General features: G+C 39.9%; 1 pseudogene; it reads left to right on the forward strand.

The window, feature by feature from the left end:
- LOC105491147 (U3 small nucleolar ribonucleoprotein protein MPP10-like) overlaps positions 1-14,217 on the forward strand; it is a 35,257-nt pseudogene that overhangs the window by 4,013 nt on the left and 17,027 nt on the right.

A 14,217-nucleotide genomic window follows, 5' to 3' on the forward strand; every position in this document is an offset into this window, starting at 1 on the left:
ATGGACCAAGGACCAGTTTTTCTAACTTCAAATATTATGTGCAACATTAGCATCTATCTGCATAAAACTATCTGCATAAAACTTCAAATGCCTTATCCTCCAGGTTTCTTGATGACTTCCAATAATCATTTCCTTTATAATAGCTTATCACCACACAACTTTCTAGCTACCTCACCCATGACAAATTCTAGACCTTATTATCAGTACTCATATCATTTCTAAAATCTCTATTTTAAACATGTATTTTTAAAAATCTCCAGTTATGACCTTTTCCGGTGGGTTCTTCTTTATAAAAGTTCTGGTTATTTTGAAGTCTCAAAGTGCTGGGATTACAGGCTTGAGCCACCGAGCCCAGCCTGTGGTTTCTATTTAACACACATAAAGTACTCAGCTGACTTTAGGATATGTAGTAAATATTCATTAAGTGTCAGTTGTGTCTGGAAGGCGCTTTCCCACCTTCAAGAAGCAATTCAAACTTCTTGTCCCCCTGCTCAGCTCTATTTGGCGTTTCTCCTTCTGGGCACCTAGAGCACTTTCACCTACATCTTATTTCACATCTCATGTTATAGTGATTTTTAAAATTATCACATGTCCTGGTCTCTGAAATCAAGAGAATATTATTTTATATTTTATTATAATCTCAGTTTATTATAAAGGTGCCTGACACATAGTAGGCATTCAAAGATTGTTGCTGGTTAAATACTTATGACCAATTGATCTTTGATTTGGGATAAAGCATATAGAAAAATAAGAGAAGAAAAGATGGAGTTGAACTGTAGAACATGGGCAAGAGAGACATTTAAGGATTTCATTGTATTCAATTGCTTGGCTGTCTGGGAATTGGTGATTATGAAATATCTAATGTGATTTGACCCAGTGAAAATTGGGCAGGTGAATGAAACTCTATTTGGGAAGATTGGCACTCTTGAGAACTGACAAAAACTGTATCTTCCATCAGCTTTAGTGTTATTTCGGTTCTGCCTACCTGTGGCTATTAATCCTGATCCTAACTGCTGTAGAACCTAATATCCTCCCAAATGCCATCCTCTACAAATTGCAAAAGTATTTTCTCAGACAAATTCTGAGTTTCTCTCAACCTGCTGAGGTGAATTTGCAATTACTTTTTGGCCTGGAGAACATACCTTTAAGACGCAACTTTGAAAAATGAATTCCAAAGCACCATTATTGTGCATGTAGAAGAAATCCTTATTTTGCATATTATTCACCTTGATCTGAATCTTTTATATTGCTTGGTTTATGTGGGGTTTATGGTATGTGCAGGGATTTTTCTCCTTCATAAAGGAGATGGCTCAGCCATCTACTCAAAGTGAGTTTGATTTAAATATCAATATTAGGAAGCTGAATTGCTTCAGAAGATTGTGAGACTGAAAGCAATTGTTCTGCTCAGCTCCCCAAGGACAAAGCAAGGGAATTGAGCCTTGTCCAGGACCATGGGAAAGTGTCAACTTGGATGACAGGCTGGTGTTACTGAAACATTTTAAAACAATTGTTTACATGAGAATTATTTTTTAAAGAACTGTGGTGTGAATCACTCAGTCTCTTAGGTAGCTGACAAATTTATACAAGTTATCAGTGAGATAGATGGGCAGGTGGTAATTTTTTTTTTCCTGTTAACTAAGAGTTGGTGCCAGGGAGGCCCAGGGTCTAGGTTTCATTTTTATAAGGGTTAGCTAGCTAAATTTAATTTCCTACTGTTGATAGCTCCTTAATTTTCACTCTTATACAGTAGTCCCCCCTTATCCATGGTTTCACTTCCTGCAGTTTCAGTTACCTGTGGTCAACCATGGTCTGAAAATATTCGATGGAAAATTCTAGAAATAATTCATAAATTTTAAATTGCATTCCGTTCTGAGTAGTGTGATGAAATCTCACACTGTCTTGCCTGGGACAAGAATCATCCTTTTGTCCAGCGTTTCCGCACTGTAATACTGTTTGCCCATTAGCCACTTAGTAGTGGCCTTGGCTATCAGATCAACTGTCACAATATTGCAATGCTTGTGTTCAAATAACCCTTGTTTTACTTAATAATGCCCCCAAAGTGCAAAAGTAGTGATGCCGGCAGTTTGCATATACCAAAGAGAAGCTGTAAATGAGTGCTTCCTTTAAGTGAAAAGGTGACCTTGATGTTCCTTGGCTAGGGTTTAGTGTTATCCACAGTTTTAGCCATCTGCTGGGGGTCTGGGAGGGCATCCCGCATGGATAAGGGGGACCACTGTATTTTTATAGATGTTCTATTTTATTGCTAGTTGTTGTTAATATCTTACTATGTCTAATTTATGAATTAAACTTTATCATACGTATGTACATATAGGAAAAAGTGTACATAGGATGTGGTACTATCTGCGGTTTTCAGTCATCCATTAGAGGTCTTGGAATGTGTCTTCTGTGGATAAGGCAGACTACTATAGTTAACATTCATTTAAACACATAGGATTCCACTGGATCCTCATGACTGCCCTGTGAAGTAGATAGTTATTCCCATTTCAGAGATGTAGAAACCCAGGCTCAAAGAAGCTAAATAATGAACTCATGAACACAAAATAGTATGTGACTGTGATTGTCAGTTTTATGTGCCAACTCGTCTGGGTTATAGTCCCCCATTATTCAATCAAACATTAATCTAGGTGGTGTTGTCAAGATATTTTGTAGATATGGTTAAAGTCCATAATCAGTTGTCTTTTTTTTTTTAATTTAAAGAAATTTCTTTTTTCTTTTTTTTTTATTATACTTTAAGTTCGAGAGTACATGTGCACAACATGCAGGTTTGTTACATATGTATACATGTGCCATGTTGGTGTGCTGCATCCTTAACTCGTCATTTACATTAGGTATATCTCCTAATGCTATCCCTCCCCCATCCTCCCACCCCACAACAGGCCCCAGTGTGTGATTTTCCCCTTCCTGTGTCCAAGTGATCTCATTGTTCAATTCCCACCTGAGTGAGAACATGCGGTGTTTGGTTTTCTGTTCTTGCGATAGTTTGCTGAGAATGATGGTTTCCAGCTGCATCCATGTCTCTGCACAGGACATGAACTCATCCTTTTTTATGGCTGCATAGTATTCCATGGTGTACATGTGCCACATTTTCTTAATCCAGTCTGTCACTGATGGACATTTGGGTTGATTCCAAGTCTTTGCTATTGTGAATAGTAGCTGCAATAAACATACGTGTGCATGTGTCTTTATAGCAGCATAATTTATAATTCTTTGGGTATATACCCAGTAATGGGATGGCCGGGTCAAATGGTATTTCTAGTTCTAGATCCTTGAGGAATCGCCACACTGTTTTCCACAATGGTTGAACTAGTTTACAGTGCCACCAACAGTGTAAAAGTGTTCCTATTTCTCCACATCCTCTCCAGCACCTGTTGTTTCCTGACTTTTTAATGGTTGCCATTCTAACTGTGGTATCTCATTGTGGTTTTGATTTGCATTTCTCTGATGGCCAGTGATGATGAGCATTTTTTCATGTAATCAGTTGTCTTTAAGTGGTGGAAATTACTCTAGATAATCTGGGTGGGCCTGATTCAATCAGTTGAGAGTTCTTAAAGGCAGAATTGAGGCTTCCCAGAAGAAGAAATTCTGCCTTTGGACTGCTTCAGCTCGCGCCTGAGGATTCAGCTTACTCTTACTATGGCCTGATCTGTGGATTTTGGACATGCCTAGCCAGTCCCTACAGTTGCATAAGCAAATTTCTTGCGATCAGATTTCTTAATATATATCTCCTGCTGGTTCTGTTTCTCTGGTTGAACCCCAGCTAATATAATGACCAAGTGATGCCTCAAATTATAAAAGCAACATTTTACATTTGTATTGAGCCTTATAGTTTACAAACTGCCTTCACATATACTGTCCTTAAGGCTGTGAATAGGTAAGTTAATCAGTCATCATTTTTGTTATCACCACCAATATCATCGTCTGACATCATCATCATCATTGCCAGACACCACCATCATCACCGTTATTGTCACTATTTTATATTAATAGCTGAGAAAAAGACTATGCAACCTATAAAAGCCAGATCTGGGACCAAGGACCAGTTTTTCTAACTTCAAATATCATGTGCAACATTAGCATCTATCTGCATAAAACTTCAAATGCCTTATCCTCCAGATTTCTTGATGACTTCCAATAATCATTTCCTTTGTAATAGCTTATCACTACACAACTTTCTAGCTACCTCACCCATGGCAAATTCTAGACCTTATTATCAATACTCATATCATTTCTAAAATCTCTATTTTAAACATGTATTTTTAAAAATCTCCAGTTATGACCTTTTCCAGTGGGTTCTTCTTTATAAAAGTTCTGGTTATTTTGAAGTCCTAATTTAAGTGGTGGATAGTTTGTGTTCATGGTTAAGTGTATCCTGTGAACAGTATTTTTTTTTTTTGAGACAGAGCCAAGTCTCACTCTGTCACCCAGGCTGGAGGGCACTGGCGTGATCTCAGCTCACTGCAACTTCTGCCCCCCAAGTTCAAGCAATTCTTGTGCCTCAGCCTCCTGAGTAGCTGGGATTACAGATTTGCACCACCATGCCCAGCTAATTTTTGTATTTTTAGTAGAGACAGGGTTTCACCATGTTGTCCAGGCTGGTCTTGAACTCCTGGCCTCATGTGACCTACCTGCCTCGGCCTCCCAAAGTGCTGGGATTATGGGGGTGAGCCACTGTGCCTAGCCCCTCTGGACAATTTTTATTGGAAATTTTTAATTTAGTAACATCAAAATTCATTTTTACTCAATGAATATCTGTCTAGCCACCAAGATTCCTGTGTGAATATCTCCTCTATCTCATCATAGTGATTTAGATAAGACCACATGAGCTATTTTTAAGCAATTATATATATGTGTATATGTGTGTACTATATATTATAGCACGTCAACTGGAGAACATATTTGGTTTTTTTTTTATTATACTTAATGTTCTAGGGTACATGTGCACAACGTGCAGGTTTGTTACATATGTATACATGTGCCATGTTGGTGTGCTGCACCCATTAACTCATCAATTACATAAGGTATATCTCCTAATGCTATCCCTCCCCCTTCCCCCCACCTCACAACAGGCCCCGGTGTGTGATGTTCCCCTTCCTGTGTCCAGTTGTTCTCATTGTTCAATTCCCACCTATGAGTGGGAACATGTGGTGTTTGGTTGAAATTGACTCCTTGAAAAATTATTAAATTGCAAAAAAAAAAAAAAAAAAACACCTGGGAATCAAAATCTTGACACTTATTATAAAGGTAAAGAGGAAAATAACAACTAACAAAGGATACTTACAGAATATTGATGAGACAACATGGTCCATTATCCATTTATTGACTAAATGCATTGAATTGTCTGAACAACCTCACTTCTAGGCACAGTTATCAATTTGGTAAGGATGGTTTTGCTATATCTTGGTGGAAGCCTTCAAAAGCTTGTTGTATATGTAAATACGTAATCTCTGTTTTCTGACATGTAGGGTCTTTTTTTTTTCAGAGTGTCACTCACTCTGTCACTCAGGCTGGAGTGCGGTGATGTGATCTTGGCTCACTGCAACCTCCACCTCCCAGGTTCAAATGATTCTCCTGCCTCAGCCTCCTGAATAGCTGGGATTATAGGCGTGCGCCACCATGCCTGGCTTGTTTTTGTATTTTTAATAGAGATGGGGTTTCACCGTGTTGGTCAGGCTTGTGTTGAACTCCTGGCCTCAGTGATCCTTGCCTCAGCCTCCCAAAGTGCTGGGATTATAGGCGTGAGCCCCCACGCCCTGCCCCATGTAGGTAGTTTCATTTTTAAAAAGCATTATAAATCAATACAGAAAAGACAATCTAATAAAGTGGATAAAAGAGACATGTCAAAGAAGACAATAAGATATAAAAATAGCTAATGAGCACACAAAAAGCTGTTCAGCATAAGAAGTCATTCAAGAAATGCAAATTAAAACCACAAGGAGATCCCAGATCATATTCACTAAAATGGGTAGAATTTAAAAGACTTGGCCCAGCATGGTAGCTCATGCCTCTAATCCCAGCACTTTGGGAGGCCGAGGCAAGTGGATCACCTGAGGTCAGGAGTTCGAGACCAGCGTGGCCAACATGGTGAAACCCCATCTCTATTAATACAAAAAAATTAGCTGGGCGTGGTGGTGGGCGCTTGTAATCCCAGCTACTTGGGAGGCTGAGGCAGGAGAATCCCTCGAACCCGGGAGGCAGAGCTTGCAGTGAACTGAGATCATGCCACTGTACTCCAGCCTGGTTGACAGGAATGAGACTCCATCTCAAAAAAAAAAAAAAAAGACTTTCCATATTAAGTGTGGTTACAGATGCAGAAATAATGTTAACAAAAAGGAATGGACTACTGAAGCATGTCACAGCATGGATAAATTTCACACATTATACTGAATATAAGAGGCCAGACCTAAAATAGCACATACTGTGTGATTTCATTTATGTGGCATTCTACAGCAGGCAAAACTAATCTATAGTTATAAAAGGCACGCCGGGTGTGGTGGCTCACACCTGTAGTCCCAGAACTTTGGGAGGCTGAGGCGGGTGGATCATGAGTTCAGGAGATCCAGACCATCCTGGCTAACACAGTGAAACCCCGTCTCTACTAAAAATACAAAAAAATTATCCAGGCATGATGGCGGGCACCTGTAGTCCCAGCTACTTGGGAGACTGAGGCAGGAGAATGACATGAACCCAGGAGGCAGAGCTTGCAGTGAGCCGAGATGGTGCCACTGTACTCCAGCCTGGGTGACAGAGCGAGACTGTGTCTCAAGAAAAAAAAAAAAAAGGCACATGAGTGTTGCCTGGCACCAGAGTTAGGAGGATCATCTTCAAACGGAGTATAGGGAACATTTTAGGAGTAATGGAATGTTCTACACCTTGATTGTGGTGTGGTTGTGAGAGCAGGATGTGTTAATTTGCCAAAAAGTCATCAAACTGCTTAAAATCGGTGCCTTTTATTGTGTGTTAACTATGTCTCACTAAAAATGAATATTGAACACATAAACATGAAAATAAAAAATGCTATAATGAACATCTTCGTACTTTAATAAATTTTTATTCCTTTCCTTAGGATAATTACTGAGCCTTTTGTACTTATTTTCTGAAACCATGTGAAATTGTGATAATTTGCTTGATATCAAAAAAGAATATATGAAAATAAATACCTAATTTGATAGGATTCCTGGCAGGAACTGAAGTGAAAAATTTAGGCTTAGTGGGTGAAAATATTTGGGAGTGGGGAAGGGGTTTCATTCAGCCTTTCAAATCTGGGTAAGGCCTGCTCTATCTAAAATGTTAGTACTCTCTGAAACAGCTTCTTCCATCTTACAAGGCTTGAAAGGGACTGGTTTTGTTTTGTAAACTCCCAGGTCAAATCTCAGGAAGAGACTGAGCAGCATTTGGTTCCTGTGTGATTCTCAGCCTCTATTTTTACTCTTTTTCTTCCCTCTGGTCCAGGGAGGAGAAGCCATATGTTGGTAGTAGTAGATTCTTGTGATATTTCCCATCCTCTCAGCCTATCTGATTCAGCACACCTTGGTGGACCCCTCCATGAACTAGACAACATCACACAAATGCAGAGAGGGGTGGCTCTCTACTGTCTCCAAAACCACCAAAGGCTACTCAGCTGCATGCAGGCGGAACGTGAAAAGTATGATGGAGTTAACTTCCTTGAGAGCAAACCTCGTCTCTACCACTCAGGCCTCCCATTCCCCCAGTGGAACAGTGCTGAGATGAGTTCCATGTGGTTTTATAGCAGGCTCCTAGTACATTGAGCCCTTGTTGCCTACAGTGGTAAACAACTCAGAAATGTACTCTTTACTGGCTTTTCTTCCTTCTCCGTCTTTCACTACTCCCTCAATTTCACATCCTCTCAGATAAACCACCTGCACTCAAGTCTTTGCCTCAGCTCTGCCTTTGGGGGAATCTGAACTCAGCACTCTTGCTGAAGGTGAGCTGTGATTCAGTCCACAGTCTTCTCTCCGCCTGTTCACCATTCCACCCTCCACCCTGTAGGGAACACTCCTATCCATCTTTTCAGTCCCTTAGTGAAAACTTCTGTTGTTTACCTAAGTAACCAATATAAATCCCTCTTTGTCATCCTCGTTGCAGTTCCATGTATTACTCCTCTTATTTCACTGTCCTGGGATTGTTTTCATCTCTTCCTCCCCCTGGGATTTCTGAATTAGCATCAAAGAACCCTGGAATTAGCTAGCAGGACGTATAACTGCCCCTAAGCCGTGAGCTCCTATTGGTAGAAACTATATAACTTGTTTGTTTTTGAATCTCAGTATTTCACACAGTATTGGCATAGAGGACCCAATAGATGGTGGTTGGACAGAAGTAAAGTCACTCTGCAGAGCAGAGGCACAAGCCTAGAGAGAATTTATTTCCTCCCCATCTTTTCTCCTGGAAGTTCTCCTTCTCACAGTGTTCCTGCTCCCTCGCACTGAGCTGAGGTATGCAATGAAACCCATGGGATCTGTCTGTATAATGGAGTGCATATACCCTCCAGGCCTTTGCCACATAGGCTAGGTCCCTGTAGCATGTCTGGAGGACGAGGTCACTGAGGCCTGGCTTAATTTAGCTAAGCCACTCCAGGAGGGACAATGGTAGCACTGAAAGGCTACTTTTCTGCCCATTCTGCAACATCCTGCTGGCCTGCTTTCTGGGGCTCTTGACTTTGTAGCAACCAAAAGACCTTTTCAGATATTTGGGGCCTGATCAAGACCATTGAGCAAACCCTCCTTCCCTTTACCAGTAGAGCAATCAGAAGAGTGAAGGGTCTGGAAGAGCAATAGAGCATCAAGCCAACTGGAGTTCAATTACTGGCCCTGCCATGTAATGGCAGAATAAGCTTGGGTCATCTTTTAACTTCTTTAACACTCAATTTTTTTTCCACCAGTGAAAGGAGATCAAGAAAACTTATAGCATCATTTTGATGGTTAAACTAACATATTTAAAATGTCTTCCATGGGGATTTCAATCTTTTATTGACCATATTTTTTGGCAGTCTAGTGAAGGCTATGGGCTCCTAGAAGAAGTACTTTAAACTCGTAAAACAAAATATGGGGAATTACAAAGGTAACACTATAATACATTTATCAAAATGTTTTTTAAAAATAAATGTGTTAGAATGTAATATGTTTCTTTGTTCATGTGTTCAAAATTAAGAGATTAAGTTGAGGGTCTGATAACTACTTTAATTTTGAGGTAAAGAAGCACATAAATGATATTTTGATTTACCTGCCAAACTGTAACACTGTACATGAAAATATCTGTCATTTCTATTGTTGACAAAATCACATTGTGGGTTTATAACCTACGTTTGTAGATGAAGAAAATGCTGAATACTTATTAAAGAAGAGTGAAAATAAAGATGAATTTTATTCCTTCTAAGTTTATGGAACCCTGAACCTCTTGCTTAATGAGGAAAAAAAAAAAAAAAAAAAACCACACACTTGATAGTAGTTAATTCCCTTTCTTCTACTTTTCTCTTTCTGATGCCTCCTTTTATATACTGTTTTCAAATTTTCTTTACCGCTTACTTCTTAACCAAATATCCTAACCAAACATGACCCGAGGAAAGGGTTTGACATCAGGCATTTGGCCTATGGGGTGGATAAGTGTATATTTCCTTGCTTTCCTTCTCAAGAGCTTTCCTTATTGTGAAAGAAATGGAAAGAATTTGAGCGTAGGAACAGGGTGGACCTCCCCAGCCCCCAGGAAAAAAAGTCATATCACAAAGGGAGCAGATGAAATACTTTCCCAAACTTCAGGCTAGTGTCAAGGACCGGCTGTCGACTTGATTTCTAACCACTATCCTAGGTAGCTTGCCTTTCTCCTGAGTGACCAGGTTACAGAAGCCCAGAGAAACGGGACTCTGCTCCTTTTAGTCCTGCTTTGGTTCCTGCTCTGTTCCTGCTGTATTAGGGTGAAAGCCCATTAAATGTGTCTCTTCCCAACTTAGTTCCATGATGTCTTATTTGTAACTTGAAACCAGCATGGTTTGAGCATTTACACCATGGAAATTGGCACATGATACACCTCAAGGCCTCTCACCTCTAATTAAAATCTTCCCTGCATCTCAGTGGAAAGCCAGTTGTGAGACATTTGTCAGTGCATCACTGCGTGTACCTTCTGCTTCCTGTTTGGTAATTCTGCTTTGACAAAATTGGTCATTCTTTCTGTTTACCACTCTCTGGTGCATGCACATTTTTGTATCCCCAGAAAGGGACTTTCTATACCTTTAGTGTTCCCTGATTTTGCACTGGAGTCAGCAGATGACAACAATTTTTCTCTTTATCAAAACCTAAAAGAAGGACCTCACTTCCCTGCTTGGTGAGAGGATTTTCCTTGTTCATGGTTTTCGGTCATTGAGGCTAAACAAGCAGGAGCCATTATAACTTGTGATAAGAAACCATAAAAAGTACAGGTGATTTAGGATAAATGCATCTGACAGGGGCGTCAAGCAGGAGTCAGCAACTTTCTCTTAAAGGGCCAGATAGTACATTTTTTGGCTTTGCAAAAAGACACAAAATGATATTATGTAGGTGCTTATATAACTGTTTAAAACATAACCATGTAAAAATATTCTTAGCTTATCAACTATGAATAAACAGGGAACTGTTTGGCATTGGTCTGTGGGCTGCAGTTTTCTGACCTCTGCAGGTCAGAATGGAAGACTGACTTGGGGGATGAGAAGTAAGGCAAGGTGGTCAGGTAGGAGGGTGGTAGATAAAAAAGACCAGGACAAAGACTTGGATGGTCACAGTGGGGAGGAAGGAAGAAGGAGGAAGAAACTAGAGGGAACTTAAATATCTGATTGGATATGATGGATAAATGAAAGATTGAAGCAAATGTGATCTGGAGAGCTGGCTGCAATTTTTAACGTTGTCTTTGGCATTCACAAACATATTAGGATATTAAAAGCTTTGGAAAATCCTGCAGTAAGTAAATCTATCTGCTCAGTCCAGCATTTCACAAAGTTATTTACATATTGTACCCTTCATTCATGGACTACCTACTAATGCCCCCAGTGAAGTAACGTATCATGGAATGTACTTTAGGTTTCATGGGCTTGCTCTATAGTTGCGTAATGCTTGTTGTAAGAGTGCGCATTCCTTGAAAAGAGAGTTAACAAGTTTAGCATTTGTGTGTGTGTTTGTGGGGGAGGGTTATGAAATATGAAATACAACTCCTGCAGAAGGTGATGTTTTACAAATGAATGTAATCTTAATGGCTGGAAGAATTATGCAGAGATTCAGCAGGCCAGATTGATTTAATAGTTTTTAAATTGTGGATATAATAAATGAAAATTGAGAGTGCTAATAGTTGTTTTTAAACTATTTTAAACTAAAAATAACTATAGTTGTTTTTAAACAGTAAATTCACATGGCCCTTTAAAACCTTCATTTTCTTTTCTTTTTTTATTTTTCATTTGTTCTGTCTCTCTTTTTTAAAATTTTAAGTTCCAGGGTACGTGTGCAGGATGTGCAGGTTTGTGACATAGGTAAACGTGGACCATGGTGATCTGCTATACCTATCAACCCATCACCTCCGTATTAAATCCAACAGATATTAGCTATTTTTCCTAATGCTCTCTCTCCCCGTTGCCTCTCCCCTACAGGCCCCAGTGTGTGTTGTTCCCTTCCCTGTGTCTATGTTAAAACATTTTTTCGATCTTTTCAGTATGGTTCTTTATCTGCCTTTGAATCCTGCTTAATAAAATGAATTGTTCCTTTTTTTGTTTTATTTATTTATTATTTTATTTTATTTTATTTTATTTTTTCGAGACAGAGTCTCACTCTGTCGCCCAGGCTGGAGTGCAGTGGCACAATCTCAGCTCACCGCAAGCTCCGCCTCCCGGGTTCGTGCCATTCTCCCGCCTCAGCCTCCCGAGTAGCTGGGACTACTGGCGCCCGCCACCACACCCAGTTAATTTTTTGTATTTTTTAGTAGAGGCGGGGTTTCACCATGTTAGTCAGGATGGTCTCGATCTCCTGACCTTGTGATCCACCCATCTCAGCCTCCCAAAGTGCTGGGATTACAGGTGTGAGCCACCGCGCCCGGCCCCTTTTTTTGTTTGAAAAAAATTTTTTTTTTCTGAGATACTTTTGTTATAGCATACTCCTTTCTTTTAAAAAAAATCCACGGCAATTTTTATACATCTCTTTTAGCACATCAGGTTGCATAGGGTTTATTTGTGTATTCTTATGGTTTGTTGGACTAAGTTAGTAGAAGATACTTATATTTCTTTTCCCAGTCCTCAGCAGAATGCCAGACATATAATGTGTTCTCTTGGATTAATAAATTAATAAAAGTTTTGGGAAAGTGACCGTTCCAACCTATATCTGGAATACAAATAAAGTTAGATCCTGTATCCATCAAGTTTCATTCAGGAAAACAAAAACCGTACCAGTTATTTTAACAGAGATAATTTAATATAGGGAATCGAATTGCTAAACACGTATTTAGAAAACTGTAACTCCAGAAAGATATAAAAACTACAGGAAATATCTTCCACCATTAGAACAGGGGAGCAAAGGGTAGAGTGGATTAGTATAACCTAGAAGATTGGATGAAGGGCCCCATAAAGTTGAGAACAAGACCATGGAGCAGGAAGTGCCACCTGGCTGGTGCTGGTGTCTCTGCAGTGACTCCAATGAGGCTGATTCTGGAAATTAGAAAAAAAAAAGACCTAGACCCATACGTTGCTGCTAGGATGAAGAACTATTGCTGAGGGTATGTTGACAGGCACAGAAAGCAAACAGCAAGGGGCAAATCCCTTTGCCATCCTCTGGGTTTGCAGTCTTCCTCTAATACCCTTTATTGGCAGAGCCTAACAGGAAACCAGATGGCAAAGGATAAACTTTATTTGTGGAGTCCAGCCTCAAAATCATGTAACAGAGAACAGATGGGTGGGTAGTGCTAAGATACAGTAGCTTAATAAGCAGCCTAGTTCCCAACCTACGTGTATGGTCAATTTCCAAGTGGCCTGACTCTGGATGACTCAAGAGGGCTTTTCCTCCTCCCAAGAGCTACAATAGTCACAGGTGTATTTTTGAGTCTTTCCTTTTTTTCTTAGACAGCAGAAGCTGTTCATTTTAGTAGAGAATATCATGGTTTTAATTGCATTTCTCTTATAACTCAGAAAGGTTTAAATAAAGAGAAAAGATATTTTGGCAAAGAGCAAAACTATTTGGCAACTTACTCTAAAGGGTTTTTCAGAGTTCCTAGATTCAGCTGTTTCTACTCCTGTGATTATATGCTTCAATTTTCCATTTTAAGTACCAGAGATTAAGTGGTAACTCCTTTATTGCTGACGGCCGTGCCTAGTGGACAGCTGGGGAATGACAGGGCTGTGTGCTGAATCCAGATGCACAAGAAACACCAGGAAAGGGGCACTCTGACCTTCCAATGGCCCTGTCTCCTGAGGTGGGGTAAGGTGAGGCTTCTGTTTAGATGTCCCAGTGGTCACTGCAGAATCAGCTTTTTCTTTTCTTTTTCTTTTTATTTTTTAACAGATGAAACAGTTCCAGTGTGGAAGTCTGCCTTAGGGCAATGTGTGTAGTGTGAGGAAAGAGGATGATAGCTGGTTTTGAATCCAGCTCAGTCACTTGCCAACTGGGTGGCCCTGAGTAGCCTCATGGACTTCATGTGCGACTGAGTCAGCAGAGCCCTTACTTGTTAGTGTTGTGCTGGTACAGACAGAGAGAAAGTAATTGTAAATCATCCAGGAAGTGAGGAAAAGATAGAGATACAATCAGGAGACAAGTCTGATTCTCTGAGATAGACTGGTAATGTCTCAAGGCCACCGAGATAATGATGCCTAGAACTGGGTTTATAAGTGCCAAGAGCATAACATTCTTGAGCTTGGAACAGCAGTGCTTTAGCAAACTATAATCTCTCCCACTTAGTCTGGATATTTAAATTCCTCATGTGGCATCACTTGATGGATAAAATTGCAAATAAGCAAGTTAAGGATAAATTGAGAGGCCCATTGGATCCTGGCCATGGGTACAGATGTATAATCATGGCCAGGATCTAGGGTTTTGCTCAAATCTGACATCTGTATATCTAAATCTGTTGGTCCATCCACACATCCATCCATCCATCCATCCACCCACCCACCCATCCAACAGAAATACATCTACTGATTCCCTAATTAAACCTAGTTAATAGAAATGAAAACTAAATTTAATT

This window comes from Macaca nemestrina, chromosome 7 (assembly GCF_043159975.1).
Source record: "Macaca nemestrina isolate mMacNem1 chromosome 7, mMacNem.hap1, whole genome shotgun sequence".
NCBI lineage: Eukaryota > Metazoa > Chordata > Mammalia > Primates > Cercopithecidae > Macaca > Macaca nemestrina.